We start from the raw sequence: 5,816 nt of genomic DNA on the forward strand, positions 1-5,816 counted from the left end.
AAAAAATCTTTTCAAAATTAAATTACCAACATCAAAATTTTGCTAATTTTACTTTAATAACGCCATTTCTTTTGACGTCATATTATCAATGAACAGCCGACTTTTAAGTATAGGTCTTAATGCCTACGCTTAAAACTTAGTCTTCAAGTCTTGTCCCGGATTTGTTTCAGCTTCATCTCTTGCCTGTTGAAAATTACTAGCGCAAAGCGGAGTGATTTCGCTCTTATGTGAGATTAATTCTTCGAGACCGGAGTGGGTGTTCAGAAGACGGGGAAGTTCCTTTGTAGAGGGCAGCCGGAGAAATCGGATAAGGAAGGCTCCGATGGGCCCAGGAAGTTGGCGGATGTTTGCTGGCGATGCATGGGAGGCGATTCAGGGTTAGGGACGGGGTTAGCTGATGAGTAGCAAGGGTTCTACCTCTCCGGACGTGTCAGGGATTGGTGGGGTTTGCGCGCTCGCCAGGGTTTTGGTGGAGGTAGGTGGATTGGATCCAGGGTGCGTCAGTCTCGGATAGCTAGAGGTGAGAGAAAGGATTAGGGTCGAGCTCAACGATGAAATTGGAAGCATTTTCTCTTTTCTCGGGGGCACAGGGAACGAAAGTAGGCGGAGTTTGCAAGGGAATGGGATTTCCGCGTGTTACGAGGAAAAGGATCGGGAAGAAGGTAAGGGAGAAAGGGTTAAGCGTAGGGATGAGTCGAGTACAAATTTCGATTCTCGATTTGACCGATTCTCGGGCTCGGAATTGAGAGTCGATTAACTTAAGTTAATTTCGATTTGATCGATTTCAGAAAGATACATAAAGAAATAAGTATTTTAAAAATAGAATGATCGTCAACGATTTCTTTTTGTGGAGATTAATGGATAGTAATATTACAAACAGCTCTAAAAGAGCAAATTAATAAGTGTGAAAAGTTACTACAGCTGCTTGTGTTATTGCTATTTTTAAAATAGAATATAAGCTTGTAGCATAAAGGCCGCTACATCCCTGGCCCATTGTACACTGAGCATGAATAACTTAACGATCTATGTTTGAAACAGTTACAGTATATTTTTTTTACTAAAGCTGACGATATATGTCACCATATATCGTCAGCCAGCCAGCCAGCCAGCAGACATTTTTTAGTAAATACACTGTTTGGGCCACTTTTAATTGTCTCTATATTGTTATTCATTTCTTTCAATGCTTAAATTTTAAATGCAGACGTGCTACTGACAAATCAGTATTCCACCTGTTAGTAAGAATGAGAATCGATGAAATTGAATCGAAAGAATCATAATTGGAATTGGAACCAGAATTGAAGAAAAAAGGAATCAACTCATCCCTACTTATCCAAGACGACCACGAAATGAAGGAAATGAAACGAGAAAAGACGGAACTGAAGAAAAAATCTGGATACAAAGGAGAGGGGTTGATTTTTGTCGTAGGTTCTATGTTTCAAAAATGCTTGTAGTGTACGAGCCAAATTGAATTGTGCCTATTTATACCTACTATTAGTAAATACACCAAAGGATGAAGTTCGCCATGAAAAAATATTTGACTTGGCCGGGATTCGAACCCGGATCTCCCGATTGCCGGTCAGGCGTGCTACCAGTTACACCACCAAGCCATCTTCTCAGAGCGAACTTCGGGATGGGTTTTACCGAACAAGATGTTGACGTCACAAGTCCACACTGTGGCACATGTGGCGAGGGTCGTGCTTACTAAGCCACTGTCGGGGGGAAACGAAGTTCGCTCTGAGAAGATGGCTTGGTGGTGTAACTGGTAGCACGCCTGACCGGCAATCGGGAGATCCGGGTTCGAATCCCGGCTAAGTCAAATATTTTTTCATGGCGAACTTCATCCTTTGGTGTATTTAACTTTGCACCCGTGCGCGTGACTGCGTACAAAGTCACTACTATTAGTAATTGACGCAGCTTTTATACCAATTCCAAATACAGGTTGACTAAAAAAGAATACGACAAATTTAAACATTTGTATATAATGAAAAAAACACATCAGAAACTTGTGCTAACTTATGCATAATTGTAACAGGTATTTATAAAAGTTTTTTTTTCTCTTGAAAACCAATTCACACATGTTCAATAAGACCCCCTCCAGACACTTGAGCGATATTAACCCAGAAGCGTACCCAGTCGGGGGTCCGGCAAGTTGGGACCCCCCCGCACGAAATATAAAAACATTATCATTTTCCTTAATGTAAGAAAAAAAATATCAAAAAATCATTTGTAATTCACAAAATATTTCTTCAACAAATGAAGTTTTTTCGATTATGAAATGTGTTAAAATTAGTTTAAAACCGTCTACTCAGTACCCTGTTTATCCAAAAATTTTCCTACATGGTTTTTGACCAAACCCCCCCCCCTCGAAATCAATTTCTGGCTACCCTACAAGTTCGAGTATGGGGTTTTTAATCAACCCAACTCTCAAACTTGTTCCACATTCAGTAGCATATAGGGCGTAACAGTTTGGATACCTACTGCTATTATTTCTTTTAGATTATCGATAATTTACGGTGAAGGTGGTCGAAACATCATATATTATCATACCCCCATGAGAAGAAAATCGCAGTGGATGACGTCAGGGCTTCTGAAAGGCCAGTGATGTGGTTCGTTGTCATAGGCTGACGTCAAAAGCAAACAAATGAGCGACTGAATGAAACTTAACAGCCGTGAATTTTACAAAAGAGGATCCTAAGTCGGCCTCCAAAAGTGTTGTCAACCACCTCGTATTTAAATGGGTTTACAAAAGTCGCCACTCGTGTCCCTAACGGACAAATTGATCCGAGTTTCAAGGAAAAATAAGGTATAATTAGGGGTATTAACCTAACTTTATACACATGATGATGCAATCTATAACATTCATCACTTTTCAATGATATTCCTCGCTATGACAAACATTATATAGCAAAAATATTGGAAAAAAAGTGGATCGCATTGAACTCATCACCGCACCGCGGATATTTTTGAAAACCGAATAAAATGCGACCGAAGTGGCAACAGAAATTTGGCATCCATGGGATGGAATTGGGCCTTCTCAATGCAGTCTCCCTGTAACCAGCTTAAGACCTTTTAGAGCTTCCTTTATTCTACGATAGATAGTGCTGAGCTATCCTTTTCTTCATTGCAGAGTTATATATCGATGGCTAAGTTCTGACAACACAATCTCCAAAATGGCAAATTTTCAGGAGAGCAAAAAAACGATTAATATTTTTGATTTTAGACTGAAATTAAAAACCTAAAGTGCATAAAACTGAAAAACAAGCATTCATTTGCAAAAAGAGTTGTTTTTTCCTTGCACTTTATTTTTTAATTTTATTACAATTTGTTTGAGATACCTGTCTCAAACCGGCCAAATTTGAGACACGTACTTGTTGTTAGAATTTAGCCATCGATATATTTTAAGTTGTGGTATTCTTTTTTAATCACGCAGTAATATATCTGTGCAATTCTCATCTCCCCTCAAAGCAGTATTCCAGCTATTTATAGCTAGGCAATCAGGCCAATTTACGTAGCCCTCGTCAACATCCTAGGGTAGACGTCCCACACTAAACGCCCCTTAATGCGGTTCAAGAGTTCATCGGGGCGACAATATCTCCGCCCACAGAAACACTTTAGGGACGATCAAGGTCGTGGAATGCGAAAAAAGCGTCCCCTTAAGTAAATTAAAGAGAGAGTTGAATCGGAAAGAAAAGAGAGAGGTAAACATCAGTTTCATTCATTTCCCTGTCCAAAAAGCACCGCTTACATATTTCATCCCTCCTTTCCCTAGGGACTCCGGCGACGGAGAAGAAATCCCGTAAGGGGCATAAGAAATATGGCGTCGCTACTGGAGGAATAAAAAAAAGAAAAACATTACCCAAGACTCGATTTCCGACTGGAACACTTGGGAAGGGGAAAACGGAAAAAAATTTAAAGGTCCGAGGCTAGAGAGAAGTAAAAGTGTAATGTTAGACCCTTGGCGCGACGTGGTATTGAACGTAAACGGGGTTTTCCCCGGGGGGAAAAAGAAAGCCGGCCGACAAAGATTCCTTCGCGTGTTCTCCCGATTCTTCTTCCTGGGATTAGGTCCATTCCAACCTTCAGGGGCCCGACAAGTGAAGGATTTAGCCCAAACTGCCCTTCCCCCAACCACCCTTATTTTTAGGCCCGCTTAGTTCCCCTTTGGGCAGTTAAGTCCCGCAATTCGCATTTATAACCCGGCGGCGAAAACTTTTTGAGCCGTGTTTTAATTATCCCACTCTTTCCGTGCGTTAGTATATTCCATTTGTTACACGCCCTGAAGACGTAGACTTTAATGGGGAGGACAACTACGTGGGGAACCTTTTCCTTAATGCCCCACTACTTTAAATGATCCACGTTTTTCTCCAAAGTTACAATGTCTATTAATTAACGTGACAGTACAGTTTATTTTCCTTCTTATCCATATAAAGAATATGAGAAACTCCGAGAAAAGGTTTCCTCGCTTAATATCTTCAAAGTAGCTTCCTAAACTAATTTAAGGAAATGGGCAACATTTTGTAATTCTGTCATGTCAAATTTTACTATGGATTACTAATTATGGGTTACGGATATTTTCATGAAAATTGTTAAAAGAATTCAAAGAAGGGAAAACATAACAATTTATAAGTTCACATAATAATTTCCTGTATGAAAAATTGCGTACGCAAATAGGTGATATTCGCGTAGAGGATACTAAAAACAGATTCAATTTTTGTAGGCTGATGGGTACTCATAGGAGGTGTTTGACAACTCAGGTCATGTTTGCTCAGAACAAAAGTGAGTAAGGGAGGGTAGAAAATAACTTGACGTCTGCATAAAACTGCTGATCAAATTCTTGTTTCGCGAGTTTTTCCTCGTTGTAGCTAATTTGAACTTCAACGCCGTCCTCAATAAACACAAGAACAGTGAAGTCCTTATCCTAAAACAAAAACATACGTCCATTGAAGAGACCTGTTTATATATTTGAGTGAACGAGAAGAAATGATGAACGATTTACCTTACGATTGCGATTAGATATTCCAGTGGCTGTTTGGTTTTCGAATATACGGGAATAGCCAAACGAAAAACAGCAAAGTAAAAATTATAATTATATGAAACGAATTCAAAGGCCAATTTAAATTTAATCCCTCACTTTGTGGCATGAAAAGTAGTTAAGATTTTCTTTTAGTATATTCACCTATTGACTTGATGAAGTTAAAGGATATATTAACTAAATTATTAATTAAGTAAACAACTACAATTTTTGCACTAATACCCATCAGATTTTGCGTAACACAAATGTTATTGGGCTATATCGTTCAAACTTTGGACGCATCGCGACAGAATGAGCGGTACTATGACCAAATGCGTAATTATCGGGGGTTGAATGAGAACATTACTGAGTGCACACAATTTTCGCTTTGACTTCATATTTTGTTTCATATTAAGAGTTCAAGCTTTCTTTAAAAAATGATAACCGTCAAGCAGAAAAATAATTGCTTCCTCTTGGGTACTTGCACCATTTGACATGACCACATATAAAAATATATGAAAAATAATTAGAATCATGTCTTTATAACTCTGATGTATACAAGTATATATGTATTAAATTGATTAAAAAAAAGGAGATGTTGTGATTATTCACGGCACCATGCGGGATAACCATGACCCTTGTCGCTAATCTTTCAAGTTCTGAAACAGATTCATGCAAATTGTGAATCAATGAGATCACCGAGATTTCGCAACGCTACAATCCGGAAGATAATTAAATTCTTTAACTACAGCAATCACGTAGCTGCCACTCATTCTCCCATCCGTAATCATGTAGATTAGCCAGT

The 5,816-nt window shown here is 39.0% G+C and overlaps 2 non-coding genes across 2 annotated transcripts; one reads left to right on the top strand and one right to left on the bottom strand.

Annotated features, from left to right (window-relative positions):
- Window positions 1-1,535: 1,535 nt before the first annotated feature.
- Window positions 1,536-1,607, bottom strand: Trnaa-ggc. The gene has a single exon. It is a non-coding gene; the product is annotated as a tRNA-Ala (tRNA).
- Window positions 1,608-1,744: 137 nt separating this feature from the next.
- Trnaa-ggc lies at window positions 1,745-1,816 on the top strand. Its single transcript has one exon. It is a non-coding gene; the product is annotated as a tRNA-Ala (tRNA).
- Window positions 1,817-5,816: the final 4,000 nt, after the last annotated feature.

This window comes from Ischnura elegans, chromosome 10 (assembly GCF_921293095.1).
Source record: "Ischnura elegans chromosome 10, ioIscEleg1.1, whole genome shotgun sequence".
Lineage (NCBI taxonomy): Eukaryota > Metazoa > Arthropoda > Insecta > Odonata > Coenagrionidae > Ischnura > Ischnura elegans.